At 53.2% G+C, this 14,811-nt stretch overlaps 1 protein-coding gene across 2 annotated transcripts in view; it reads right to left on the bottom strand.

Annotated features, from left to right (window-relative positions):
- Window positions 1-12,277, bottom strand: part of Prr5 (proline rich 5) — a 40,813-nt gene extending 28,536 nt beyond the window's left edge. Inside the window, exon 1 of one of the 2 annotated variants that reach the window (XM_085678521.2) lies at window positions 12,257-12,277. The gene's annotated coding sequence lies outside the window, so the exon portion shown is untranslated. Of the gene's footprint in view, window positions 1-6,201; window positions 6,460-12,256 lie in introns of those variants that run through there. The other variant, XM_085678522.2, reaches the window with a different exon arrangement.
- Window positions 12,278-14,811: the final 2,534 nt, after the last annotated feature.

Below are 14,811 nucleotides of genomic sequence, written 5' to 3'. Positions count from 1 at the left end.
AAGGTTTGATTCCCTTAGGGAGATCTGCTTAGGGAGATCTGCTTCAGCCCTGCCAAATGCATGGCAACCTTAGCCTTGGACATGGTAATCCTGCTTCATGGGGGTGCTTGACTATGGAGCCTGTCCCCATTCCGTGGACGAAGGCTTCACGCCAGCAGTGGGGACCTGCAGGTTGCCAGCTTGCCTTCCTGCTCTGTGCTCTCCTCAAGGCACCTTCTTGCCAGTAGCTTTTTCTTAGAAGAATTCTTGGAAAGAATGAATGTGACTTAGGAATCAGCTCCTGCTGGCGCTACCGGAGAGGAGCGCAAACACAGTACGCAGGCGCAGGCGTGGTAGGAGCTCTGAACGGAGAGAGTCCGTTTCCTCTCTGACTGTCTGAACCTTGTACCCAGCCCTGCCAGGTAGGAAGAGCTGCTCCCTGTCAGGAATCCAGATCTAATGTGGGCGATAGGAACAGGGAGAACCAACCCTTGGCCCGTGTCCCTCACTTCCTGGTTAAAGCTCAAAGAGCCAACCCGGGGTTGTCTGGATGCCACCCGGGCCTCCCAGAGGGAGGGTGCTGCTTTATAGGGTGGTGTTCCCCAAGCCACCCACTCCTGGACTTCTACACCCAAGAAATGATTATCTGAGAAAAGCTCTTCTGATTAGAGATCCCTGAGTTGGGGGAGGGGTCATGTCACATGGTGGGGAGAGGCGGAGACAAACCCAGCAGTCAAAACTTGGGTCCTTCAAAATCTCCATAAAGGAGAAAATCCCTGGAGGGTGGGATTCCCCAGTGGGTCTGGGCACCAAGGTCAAGAAAAGCAGTGATATTTACCCAGCTACCTGCCACACCTAGCCCCGGCCACTGAAGCCCAACTGAGGTTCCAAATCCTGAGGTCACTACAGGGTCACAAGCTGGTAAGAGGCGGGGCTAGGACTGATGCTGGAGTTCCTGTTGTCCGTTCCGTTCCCAACTTCCGTAATATCAGACAGTGAGACCAGAACTCACTTGAGGACAGCTGAACCCACCACTGATGCCTAAGCAATGTGGCTGGGGCCCTAGGGGTCCCGGCTCTCTGCTGCCCCCCAGAGTTTTTATAGGGACCAGCAGCCTCTGGTCTCGGGACTTCCTCTGCCTCTTGCTTGGATCCCTGGCCCCGCCCAGATGGGTCCCTGCCCTGCCTGCCTAATCCTGAGATCAGGTCCCGTGCCTTCTGAGAAAACTCCAAATTCCAAAGCCTGGCATTCAGGACCCTAGGCAGGCAGGGCCCAGCATGCATTCTTTGGGTCCTGTTTCCTCCCCTGAACCCTCCTGTCCCTGTTCTCCATTCCTGCTGGGTCCTCAGAATCCTGCCTGCTTCCCACCCACCATTGTCCGGGCTCTGCCCTGAGACACAATTAAACATACAGAGAAGTGAGCAGTGGTCTCTCTTTGGCCCCACCTCTCATTTGACTACGTTTTGGGGGGTTTTTGTTTGTTTGTTTGTTTGTTTGTTTTTGAGACAGTAATCATTAATGTCAGGGACATATCCTTGCAACAGGCACCTGAGAGCTACTTTTGCTGAAAAGCACACAGGCCTTCTCCGTCCACCAAGGCCACGGAAGGAAGCACAGCATCCCTCGTTTCCTTTCGTCTGTCTCCTTCACTCAGGGTCACCTGCTCACTTCTCTGCATAGATATGTCAGTCACTCAAGGGTTGCCTAAAAGCTGTACCTTTTCCCTTAGCGTCTCGCTTCTAGGCTAAAAGCACAAACAAAGGCAGATATAGTTAACTTTTACGATGTCCTGTGCCAGACCTTGAAAGGTACCCAAAGGTCTCCAATCGCTGCCCTAAACCTGCAGTCCCTTTGGATCCCAACAATATTGAGAGACAACCATCGTTATGACAAGGCACAGAAGCACCCCAAGCAATGGCAAACACAGAGCTTCAAGGGATAGGACATCCCCAAAGGAGAGCCTCTTCTAGTGTGGCCAGGTCACATACTGGACCAGGAGTGAATGTCTTAAGGGAATCAGATCATTTCCCACAAAACAGGAATAGTTTGGGACCACCTTGCAGAACAGAAGCTAAATAGCGGTCACCCAGGCTACACTGTGGCCAGGGCTGCTTATTTATGTGTTTAAATCGTTTTGCAGGAGAGCTAGAGTGATGGCTCAGCTGTTAAGAGCACTTGGTGCTCATGTAGAAGACAGTTCAATTCCCACTACCCACATGGTGAGGACGCATAGCCGCCTGTAAGTCTAGGGGATCTGACGCCCTCTACTGGGCTCTGTGAGCAACTGCATACAATGTTCATATACACACACACGAATTAAAAAATAAGGTAAAATCTTTAAAAAATGAAACATGATCTTTCATGTAGCGCAGGCTAGGCTGGAACTCACTAGGTAGCCTTGACTAGCAGAATTCAAACTCTGAGTGCTTCTCTTGCCTCAGAAAGTATCACATGCATGGTTCACGAGGTCTGGTATTTTTAATTCTGTGACTCCATGCTTCCGGTTCTGCTCAGTCCAGCTAGGCCTCACTGAAGAATTCTGGGATTCTGAGAAGAGGACTCAGCCTGGGGTCAATGTGGTTGTGACTGAGTCTCATCCTTAGCTCATTAGAGCATTTTTTTTTTTTTTTTTGAGACAGGGTTTCTCTGTAGCTTTGGAGACTGTCGTGGAACTCGCTCTGTAGACCAGGTTGGCCTCAAGTCACAGGGACTCACCGGCCTCTGCCTCCCAACAGGGCATTTTTTTGTTTGTTTGTTTGCTTTTTGTTTCTCTGTGTAGTCTTGGCTGTGTTGAAACTCACTCTGTAGACCAGGCTGGCTTTGAACTCACAGAGATCATCTGCCTCTGCCTCTGCCTTGTAAGTGCTGGGATTAAAGGTGTGTGCCATGACCAACCAGCCAAAACACTTCTTAACTTAAACATTTTTATTACACTTATTTATTTATTTATTGTGTGTGTGTGTACACTCATACACCTTGACACACAAGTAGAAGTCAGAGGCCAGCTTGTGGGGAGACATTCTCTGTTTCCACCATGTGGATTTAGGAATCGAACAGAATCACTTTGCTGGCCCTATACCTTTAGTTTTTATGGAATGGGGTGTCACGGATTTAAGCACTGCAAACAAATGCAGTGCAATTTGACTTTGACACCATTATCACAGCTGGCTTGCCCACTTCTGCCACCTCTGGCTCCAGCTTGCCCAACCGTCAGGCTGTTTTGGCAGAAGCCCTCTGACTCCTTGACCCAATTCAGCCTTCTTTTCAGGCCTCCTCCCCCTTGGCTTTTTGAGGATCTTAGGCTGCGTGCTCTGGAGCCAGGGCTCCTGTGTGCTGAGATGGGAAGTAAATGGCCAGGGTCCGCTCTGAACTACTGCAGAGCAGGGCTTCCTCATGCTAGGCCCCTTCTCCTCTGGCTCTCATCTCTTCTCCTGGTCACTAGTCACATGATCTTCTTCCCTCTCCACTTCCCTCCCTCCATGGGATATGCTCTGCTCCCTGTCCCCAGACATCTTAGCCAGGACCACCTGTTCCTGCTCCTCTGACAAAATGTTCCAGAAAAGTTCCTATGCCTAGCCCCCACAATGCTCCCTCTGAGGGTGGAGCCCCCATGGTGCTCCATGAGACACAGTCCTCATTGCCCCCACTCGGAGTACATTTCGCCGAGGTACACTCACTTGGGTATATCTGCCATCTAACAGATGCTGCGACAGCCCCTGTAGTGCCTCTCCTCCTCACCGTACTGGAGTACTGAGGATGGATAAGTCAACAAGCCAACAGGAGGAGCCAGGCTCCAGCTCAGAGGGTAGGCTCTAGATGGGCAGTGATACTCAGCGGGGCTCCTATGCTGCACAGTGCTAGCCAGATAATTCTGAGGCCCAGAGCTGCCAAGTGCAAAAAAGCCTAATACCACCTGGACCAGATGGGGTTGCTCAGTAGCCAAAGCAAAGCAGTCTGGGCTGGCCTCTGCCCTGACCCACTCTTCACAGTGTAGGCGTGTGTGTGTGTGTGTGTGTGTGTGTGTGTGTGTGTGTGTGTGTGTGTGTGTTGGCTGGGGGCGGGGGAATGATTACACACCTTGCGACAGGCTGCCACCTACTGGCCAACCACCTGAATAGCCATTACACGCAAAGGCACAGCTCAGTGAGTTCCCAAGCAGTCCAGGGGTCCTCCCCTCCAGGGCTGGATTGCTGAAGCAGGCTAGCTAAATCAGGCCCTCACCTCCCCAGAGCTGAGCAGAGTCTGCTGGTTTCTCCACGAAGGGAAAGAGCATCTCACACCTACTGTGCCTGTGTTCTGCAAAGCACAGGGCTCCTGGGAGTCTAACTGAGGGGAGCTGGCCTTCGGCTGTGCAGCTCTCATCGAGTAGACATCTAGAAGTGACAGGCACAGGTCCCTTATGTGGATGCTGGGACAGATGCCCAGTTCTGCGGGTGGAGCTGCTGTTCTAGGAATTCATCTGCAGGGCCACCTTGGCAAGCCACTAGGCTTTGTCAGACCATCAGTCACCCCCGCCCATCAGACTGGCTGGTGGTTAGCTTCCTCCATCAGTTTATCTACACAGCTTCTCCCATCAGGCTGTGTCTGGTGAGCCTGACCTGACACCCTGGCTTGCCGGCCTCTGCCGTCAGATTGTGATCGGTTGTCTCGTCATGCTGTGTCCCTAAATGTCCTTGTGGCTACTGAATTCAGGGTTTGTCACAGGACTTTCAATACATCCAAAGTCACTGAAGGAACTCTAAGATATTTTTCAAAAGCAGGAGATGGAAGAGAAAAGAGCCACAAGATAAAGCTTTGCCCCCACCAGGGCATTTCCTTGTCGTATTTATCCACGCCAGGCTGTGCATATGTGTCAGTCACCACTAGGGGTGTGACAGGCCCAGCCTGCTGGTCCCCTGCCTGCTACTTAGAGTGGACAACACTGGGCCTGCCCACTGGACTTGGGACAAGGTATCTTCTGCCCCAGGCCCCACCTGCCTTCCCAGGCCCAAATGCCCTTATTCTCAACTCACTACCAGTGTCCACCCTTGAAACCCAGGCTAACAGAGGCCATTTGCTGGGGCCTGTACAGACAGGCAGGGGTTCATTCTGCTCCATGATGCCTTCACTGAACATCTGCCACCTGCATTTCCTGTCTTCACCTAACAGACACTCTAGGAAACCCACAAGGAGCTACTAGGGCCAGGAGCTTTCACGCAGAGCTCCAAGTGGCATGGGAGAGCTGTAGCAATCACCTCTCATAGACAGGAGAAGGACCCCAAGGCTGGCATGGCAAGGCACTGGGTCACATGACTGGGCAGGGGGAAGTAGACAGCCAGGAGGGCCCCCTGGAGCAGGACAGCTTCCTGCAGAAGCTTGAAGACACAGTGCCCTTCTGGAAAAGGAACAGAAAAAAAGCCGCAGCAGCAGAAGGAGGCCCACAAAGGGCAGCTGAGGAGGCGGGAATGGGGTTAGCAAGCACCACAGGGAGCCAGGGGCCTGATGGCCTGGCCAGAGCTGGGATGTGGTGCTGGCTTGGCAGCCCACAGGGTCCCCACTAGTAGCTGGTGTGGCCAGCTCCCTGTCTCACCCCCCAGATGCTGTGGCAGCAGCTCCAGGGACCACAGACTTTCCCTGGGGAGCTTGACAACCTCGGAGACATTTCCATCCAGCCCAGCAAATTCTATCCTCAAGCCTCTGGTCTACTGCTTGGCAAGACTATCTCAGGCCTTGCCAGGGCCTTTCTGGAAAGTGGAGCCTTTCCAAAGGCCCACTGAGGACTATCCGGTCTCGGGGATATGAGGACATGAAGGAGATCCAGATGTATCCCCAAGTCACAGATCTGAGACTGAGCCTCGGAGAGGCAGAGCAACCTATCCAAGGTCACACAGCCCAGTGTGCACACACGACACAAGCTAGCTGGCTGGCCCGGATGGGCAGACGGTTTTATGAATGGGTGAACAGAAGACTCGGCAGCCTGGGCATGCTCGCACTCCTCACACCAGAGGGAAGACACCATCTGCCGCTGTTTCTGTCGTTGCTGATCCCAAAGTAAAGTCCCAGTACTGTCACATCAGGGTGGATGCAGAAGCTGGTCCTTATCGGAGTCCGACTCCTCACAGACAGACTTGGGGTCAGACAGAAAATGCCAAGTCTCCTCTGGCCACTAGGTCCTGAAATATCCGACCCATCTGACCTCCACACGGCCTCAGTGTCCCCATCCTACAGAGGCTAAGGACCTACCTTGCTCAGGAGTCAGAGGCTGCAGGGTGGGCGAGGGATAGGGTACCCGTAGCCTGTCTGCTCGTGACCTTGGCTGAGGCCTGCGCAGTCCAGAGAGGTCTGAAGTTGGGTCAGCGTTTTCACTGTGCTGGGTGCCCTGGTCATGGGGCTACCCAATGGCTTACATATTATGAAGAGTCCATGTGGCCAGAGGACAGCGAGCAGGAGGGCTGGGCAGAGGGCTCCTGGGCTGTGACTCAGCGGAACTTGGGGAGGCTGCAGGCAGCTTCGGTGGGAGCTGTCCATGGCAGTCTGTGCAGGGAAACCCAGCTGCCTGCTTCCTGATAAATATTTTATCACGCTTGTGGAGGAGGTCCCAGGCGAGTGACTATAGCCGTGGAGCCCATACTACACCCCTTCCTGTCCAGGCCTGAAGTGATGAGAGAGGTGGGTACCAGGAGGTGCAGCTGGACAGCTCCTTCTTCGGGGCATCTCAGTGCAGCTCAGCATACAACCTCACCATCGCACTACCCGGATACACCCTGCTGATGCTAGGCCTAGCCACGCCCCTCTCATAAAACCCCCTTCTTCACTCTACCCAGAATACCAGCTAGACTCTGCCTTTCTGACCTGCTGGCTCCGTGCTAGCCACCTCCTTCAGGAAGCCTTCCTGGATGTCCCTTCCTGTCATGTAATCCTGGGAAGGCCTATCTTGGCACCTGCCTCTACAGTGGGGGGACAAGATGAGGTTGCGGAATGCAGTGACTCTTGGACCTTTGTCCACACGGAGGTTCATTCAAGCTGGGAAACCACAAAATATCAAGTCAGGTGGGTTCAGAAAGCAAGACCTGGCCCCGTCTTGCAGGGACAACAACTTTTGTATGGAGAAAGCCTGTAACAACAACTCAGCCATGGCAACCACAGTGATAGCAACTACCATGCGGTCCTTTGCAGACTGCCAGACACCTCCCATCCCACCCCATCAAAGGCTCACTCCTTCCAAGGCCATCGAGATACAGTGTTCTAGGCCTCATTTAACAGATGCAGAGGACTGTCACAGTTCTGAGCCCCGAGAACCCCACAAAGGGCTATCTGCAGAAGAGGATGTGCATGGTGCTGGGTGTTGCATGGCTAAGAACTCACACATGGTAGGAACTGGGCATTGTCTAGAAACAGTGAAGAAGTTGGAGTGACATCCTATGAAAAAGCAGGACACCTATTTGGGCTGGGGACTCTAGACACGACCCCAGTCTAGAATCTATTGGGGGTGGGGGAAAGGCCAAAAATGAAAACAGAAGCTGGGCATGGTGATGTTCATCCTTACTCCTAGCACATGTGAGTCTGAGGCAGGGGAACTGCTGAGATGTTGAAGTCAGCCTGGCCTATATAACGAGTTCCCGGCCAGCCTGAGTTACAGAGTAAGACCCCGTTTTGAACCCAAACTCAGACTCTCAGAATAATGGCATAGGTCTGAGGGTATGGGTGCAGTGAGGCTGGAGTCTCCTTCCAGGTCTTGTACAGTTGGGCTGGTGTCATGGGGGACACGGGACTGGCCCATCTGAGGGTCTTCTCTCCTCTCAGTCTCAGGGCTGGCTGAAGAGGGGCAGGATGGACACAGCTATGAACAATAAGTGGAGGTGTCTCCCCTCTCTACAGGGGCCTTGCAGCCCCGCCCATGAAGCAAGATCAAAGCTATGCTCTCTCTTCTCCTGGCACAGTTGAGACCACGCACCAGGGGCTAGGACCACCACAATCCAAGTCCTAGACTAACAGTCAGAGGGGTGTGAGCTCTCTCCTATCTGGAATAATCAAGCAGAAGCCATATCTCCCGACCACAAAGTAGCCATGATAGCTGTCTTACAGCTGTGTGACCTGGGAGCTGGATAATGACCTCGCTGCCTTACCTTCATCTGGACAGTGGGGTCACCATCGTGCAACCTCACAGGGCCTACAGAGGGCAACACTGAGGCAGGTCTGTGTGCCTGTGATTTGCCTTGCTAGAGCATGCCTAAGGCCAAGAGTGGCTATGCTGGCTCTCAGTGTTGCAGGCTGCCCATCACACCTCTCTGCAGCTATACGGAGGAGAAAGCTTGTTTTATAGACAAGAAAGCTAAAGCACAGGCAGTAACTCCTCAGACTCAAAGAGGGTGTCCAGTATAGAGCCAGGTCTAGAACTTGGATCTAGAGTAGAGGAGAGCTGTCTTCTAGGCGGGGTGTTCTCTGTGTCTTCTTCCTGGACTGTCCCCTGGATGCAGGTTCATTCATTTTGCTTGACAAAACGCTTTTATAATTTAATGATGGCCTCCAACCAATCTAGTAGGCAAACTTTGAGAACCTTTTAGAAAAATGCCTATGACTCATGCTGGGATCCAAGGAGCCCACAAGGTGGCCCGATGACAGCAAGGCTTCATGTCCTTATCTTTAAGCATATCAGAATAGCAAGTGTCACATGGCTGGCTGCAGAGATCTGGGTCTAAGCCCTGGCCCTTCTCCTTGCTGGCCCTGGGCCTCAGTTTGCCCATCTGCGAACTGGGCAGAGTCACAACAACCTCACGGACTGTTGGGAGAGTAGACAGAGGCCAGGGAAGCTCCCACGGGGTCTACCTCAGAGCAGATGATCAAAACACAGGGACACCTGTTCATTTCAGGGTGAGTCAAGCTTTGGGGCAGAACCAAATGGGACAAAGCCTCTGTATGCCTGCCGGACAATCGTCTAAAAAGGGGCCTCCCCAATGCCTCACTGTGAAGTTGGAGAGTTTCATCTCTGTGAGCCACCACTTGTCTTTTAAAAGAGGAGCCACAGACCCTCAGCCTCTCAGACTCCCTTGCAGCTACAGGGTATAGTTAGGTGACGTGATATCTGGACACACCAGCGTACTTTAGATTAGAAACCAGTGCTATAAAGAACTGAGGACTTTACTGATATCCAGCATGGCTGCAGCCACCGTCCAGGGAACAGAGACAGGGACTGGTATCCGGACAAGTCCTAGACTAACAATCACAGGGAAGAGAGCTCCCTCACACCTGGTATAATCAAGCTGAAGCCATGTCTTTCCACCAAGAAGTAGCCATGATGGATGGCTTTTGGCTCACCTGAGTCAGACCCAGACTTATAGTAGGTTCAGGGCAGTGAAGCTCCTCTGGGGTGGGGAAGGTTCCTTGTACCTATACTGCATGGATATGTGCTCCTTTCTCACCTACATCAACCTCAGCACCGATATCAAGACCCACAACGACACTACGACTCGGGCTTGGATGACTTCCCTAGAGTTCACGACAGAGACCCCCTCCTACCTTGCCGGCAGAGAACACTCCTGGCTGGGACTACCCTTTAGTTCTCATGATGAATGTAAGGCATGAGGTGGCCATTAAGGCCTCGGGGCTAGTGAAGGTGTGCAGACTAGATCCTGACAGTCGGGTCAGAGCCTCCACTTAGTCCAAAAGCCATCTATTCTGCTCTCACTCTGCAGGAGAGGACCACAGCTCATGGAAGGGGGGGAGGTCAGGCAGTTTCCTGGGGCAGGTGACCCCATCCCCCCCCACCCCTTTGGAGACAAGGTCAGGGTCTCCAACTCACTATGGAGCTGAAGATGACCTTAGCGTTCTGATCATTCTCCCCCACCCCCACCCCCTAGTGCTGGGGTAACAAGTATGCACCATCATGGCTGATTTCTGTGGTGCGGGGCATCGAATCCAGGGCCTTGTGAATGCTAGGCAAGCACTCTACTAATTGAGCCCCAGCCAAGCCGAGATGCTGTCTCTTAGAAAGTCCCGCATCCAGATCCAGTTTTGAGACACGAAAGAGGGATGCGGTTAATAGAGAGGAGTATCATTTTGTCATTACAGAGCCACCTCCTCATTCCAGACAAACTTTGACTTCCCATCTCCGCCTCTGAACGGGGAGTGACGGGTCCCTGTGGCCACCCTGAGCTTCAGGGCAGGATTCCCTGACTCTGCTGCGTAACCCAGGGGACTAGGGTTAGTCTCCTCTGAATCTCCAGCTCTGCATCCTCTTGTCAAGTTTGCCTCGCTTCCTCTAGAGGTCTCAGCCCCATCCCCCATCCCTCCAGCCACCTGCAGGGTTGGGGAAGGTCTTTAAGAACCGATCACTTTCCTAATGGAGGTCTCATGGGTATTCTGAAATGTGGGGTGTCTAGAGGGGACCTGGGGTTGACTCTCTGACTGGGTGGGGCGTTGTCTAGGTGGCTCTACTGTCACCCCTGCTTTACTCACAGTGGCTGGCATCACACTGAGCACCTGCTCTGCCTCCCCAAGCATTTCCGGTCAGGCCAGCCCTAGCCTTTCAAGCTACCCATTAGAAACAAAAGCCATTCGCCAGCTAGCATTTGCACAAACACTTTCCCTGTGGCTGAGGAGATGCAACTGTCCCTAGTACTCTCCATTAACACAGTTATCCCGAAAACAAGCACCACCCACCCGGTGGCTGGTACCCCCACCTTCTAGGCCCATCAGTGGATCCTCTCCTAAGGGACCCAGTGTGGGTAGAAACACTCCTAGTTTTCAGATGGAGACACTGAGGATCAGAGAAGCAAAGTGACTTGCCTAGAGCCACACACTCACTCGGCAGTGGGCCTCAGAGTTTGCTCAGTTTCACCTGGTTTCATAGCAACCTGTGCCCCACAATCCAACAAAGACAGTGGATACTAGAACTAGCGGCGGGAGCACTCAGGAGGTCATAACCCCTGACCAGGGGACTTAAGTTCACAGAGAGCAATGGCCGGCTCAGGGACACAGCCAAGCCTTGGCCACTAACAGGGACCCTTCTTGAGACTGAACCATTGTCAACGGACCCTTCTTGAGACTGTCAACGAGGCTCACACCTCAGTGTGCACCTGACCGGGGTTGAGGTGATTGTGTGGTAAACGCAGATTCCTAGGGCCCAGCAACATCCCAGGATAACCCAGGAGGTTGCAGTCTGTGAATCAAGCATCCTCAGAGAGGACCGGGGATGGCCAGAGACCTGACTGAAAGATCCCCTAGCCTATCCTAGGAGGGCCACAGGGAGATGCTGGCCTCTCTGGATGCAGTCCAGGGAACAGGCCCAGGCCTTTGGGATCATGGACACAGAGGCAGGTGCAGGCTTGCTCCTAGCCAAGCATATCTCTAATCGCCTAACTTCGAGATCAAGCTACAGTCTCCACAGTCCCTTATAGTGTCGCTCCTACCCATGCCAGACAGCGATCTGGAAGCTCAGGGGGCAGGATGGAGTCGGTTTCCTGGGGCTTGCAGGCCAGGGACTCTCTCACAGCCCTGCCCTTCTTGTTCACCCTGGCTCTGGCAAGAAAAATCTTGGAAAGCATTAGGGCCTGCTCATATGAGATGGCATATAGGAATCATGTTATTTGGTCACTGGCTCGGACCTTGGCCAGGCTGATCTGCCAGGTGTCCCTACCTGCTGTCAACGGTCAGTGAGAGTGACAGACCCCCTAAGTGCTTCCACCCTGGGGCCTCTGCCTGTGTGGGATTATCTACTGCCCTTGTCCAGCTCCCTGCCAGGAGGTGGCTGGAGGCCCACGCCAGAGATCAGAGGATGTGTGTATGTGTGTGTGTGGGGGGGGGTTCACAACCTGAGCCAGGAATAGCTTGGAACAAGAGTACCCCTCCCTCGACCATCTTTGTTTGCTCTATTAAGGGGGGCAATGTAGAGGAAGAGGCAGGCTGCGATAGGGAGGAGACACGCTTGGATGGAGGGAGGTTGATAGGATGGCTAGGCGTCTGGGCAGAGGGCTGTACCGACCCCAACGGGACCCACCCACACAGATGGAGAGAAACTCAAGATACCGAGAGAAGGGGGCGGGGCGGGGGCCTCTGAGAGACGAACCCAGAGAGAAGGTCCCAGGAGGTTAACGGGGAGGCTGTACTTCTCTAGGGGCCGCTTCTGCCTAGAGGTCGCCCCCACCCCTATCCACCTTCGGGCGCTCGTCGGGACTCTCACACGCACACAAGCACTCGCGGCGCCGCCCGGGCCTCTTTTTCAGCAACGGAGCATGCCGCCCCCTCCGCCGGATCCAGGACCCTCCCTCCCTCCCGGCCTCGAGAACCGACCGCCGCTCACCTGGGTCCCCGTGCCGCCGCCGCAGCAGCCACCACCGCGCAGAGCCAGGACAGGCTGGGGGGGGGCGGGGGGAGGAACTGCAGAGACCACGCCCACCTGAGACCACGCCCGCGGATCCCGCGCCCCTAAGAGGCCCCGCCCAGCCGGCGAAGGCTCTGTCTCTAGCTAGAAGAATCGGGGCGCTTAAGGGGCTGCGGACACGCCCATCATCCGGGCAGCGCGGGCTCCTCCCTGTATACCACTGCGCAAGCTGTGTGTTCCATCCCCCTGGTAGGAGGCTTCCCGGGTCACCCTTGGGCCAGAACCCCCTAGAACCCATCCATTGATGGTACTTAAATGCCCTCGGAGAGCTCCCAGCTGTGAGCTGACAGTCCTTGTTCTGAGTCACAGGCATATTTGCAAATATCCCGGCTGAGATTTTTAAAGCTTGTAGCGATCTGGGCGACACCAGTATCCTCTTGATTAGAAGAAAAACACGGATTGCCCTTTCTACTGGAGACCCAGCCCAGTTTCTGGAAGGCCACGGCTCTGTGCCATTCCTATTTTGCAGCTCAAGAATTGTTCTTGTGGGATTACCCAACGCTCCACACCATTCCATGCCTTAACACGCCTCACCCTTTTGTCTCAGGTAATTTTTTTTATTTACCCCCACACTCTTTGTGATGTGGTGGTAGGAGATGAAGAGGTCACTCAGGATCAGGAATTCCCAGGACAGAAAGCCTATCCAGGGTCCTGGCTTCCTAGTGCGAGACTCAGTGCAGACTGTCCCTGGTTATTATAATTTCATGTGTAGATAAGGTTGAAAGTTTTAGAACGCAGTTGTGCCCATCTGTGTCCTTCCTCACGACACACATTTCCTCTCCCATCATTTGTTCATTTGGAATGAAAACTCCCAGACTTAGAAGTTAGTGTCCTCTGGTACGAGTGAGGTACCAGCTCTCTTGGTGACCCTAGAGAGTTTGATCAGACAAACCCTGAGTAGACTCAGGGGTCCACACAGCCCAAGAGTAAGGGAAGCTCCTGAAGGGCAGAGGAAGGTTCACCCGGCAGAGGGCAGGCTGGAACAAACCCTGGGGCTTAAGTGTTTATGAGGCATCTAGCCTGAGCAAGCTGTGTTTAAAGGGGTTCTGAGGTGGGGTTGAGGTCACTGAGGAGCTATAGGAACATGGGGGCAAAGGTTATGGTGATGCTGGACCTTAAGGCCATCCAGTGGCCCTCTAGGTGTGACACCACACACATTGACCACCTCTTTTTCAAATTAAACGTTCTTTTTACTTTACTTATGTAGCCCTGGCTTGCCCGGAATTGTCTAGCAGCCTGGGTCAGAAACTTACAGAGATTTGCCTGCCTTTGCCTCCACAGTGCCGGAATTAAAGGCGTGTGCCACCATGCCTAGCTCATTTTGAGATTTTTTGTAGATATAACATGAAGTTATAAGAAATAATGCAGGGGCCTAGAGAGATGGCCCCAAAGTTAAAAGCACTGGCTGCTCTTGCAGAGGATCCAGGCTCAGTCACTAGCACCCACATGGTGGATCACAACTGCCTGTAGCTTCGCTTCTCCGGGGGATCTGATATCCTCTTCTGGTCTCCACTGGCACCAGGCACACACATATGCACACAGGCAAAACAGTCATGCACATAAAGAACAGCTTTTAAAAGAAGAGTACAGAGCTGTCGCCGTGACTCAGCAGTGACGGCACTTGCCACTGTGCCTGACGACCTTAGTCTGAGCCCAAAACCTCCATGGTGGAAGAAGAGAACCAACTCCTGAGAGTTATTTATTTATCTTTTTCGAGACGGTTTCTTTGTGTAACAACTTTGACTCTTGGAACTTGCTTTGTAGACCAGACTGGTCTCAAATTCACAGAGAACCGCCTGCCTCTGCTTCCTGAGCGCTAGGATTAAAGGCATGCACCACCCACTGTCTGGATGAAAATTATCTTTTGACTTACACGTGGGCATCATGGCACATCCCTCATCCCCAACAAATAAATAAGTGTCAAAAAATAAACTGGGCATGTTGGTGTACACTTTGAGCACTTGGGAAGTAGAGGCAGAGGGAATAGGATTTAGATGACATGTCACTGGGCTCCATGAGACCCTGTTTAATAAAAATAAAGAAAAAGACAAGATACACAACGGAGAGCTCTCTTGGACCCATTTCCTCTGCTGGTCATAACCAGCACACAGACAAAAGCTACCGTCAAGATAGAGGACATTCGGTCACTGCAAGGACACCCTGTGTTTCTTACGCCATTGTTTCCTTCCTTGTTCTCCACTTCTACAACTTGTCAGCTCAGAGAGGTCACGTGTAGGCCCAGGGAGATGACTCACAAGCACTTGTCCCACAAGCCTGAGACCTGAGGTCCATCGCCACGGATGGCATCTGTAATTCCCGCACTCACAGAGCCAGCTAGGCTGGAGTCCTTCAGTCAGGAGGCAGAAACGAGAGAGATTCAGCTTTGCAATAAAGCAGATGGAGAAAATCCACTTCCTAAGACGTTGGCCTCCATGCATGGTCCATGGTACCAGCATGCCCTCCCCCATGACAAT

The sequence above is a fragment of the Myodes glareolus genome, chromosome 19, assembly GCF_982192425.1.
Source record: "Myodes glareolus chromosome 19, mMyoGla1.1, whole genome shotgun sequence".
NCBI lineage: Eukaryota > Metazoa > Chordata > Mammalia > Rodentia > Cricetidae > Myodes > Myodes glareolus.
The sequence above is the reverse complement of the archived record's forward strand: the minus strand, read 5'-3'. Positions and strand labels throughout refer to the sequence as shown.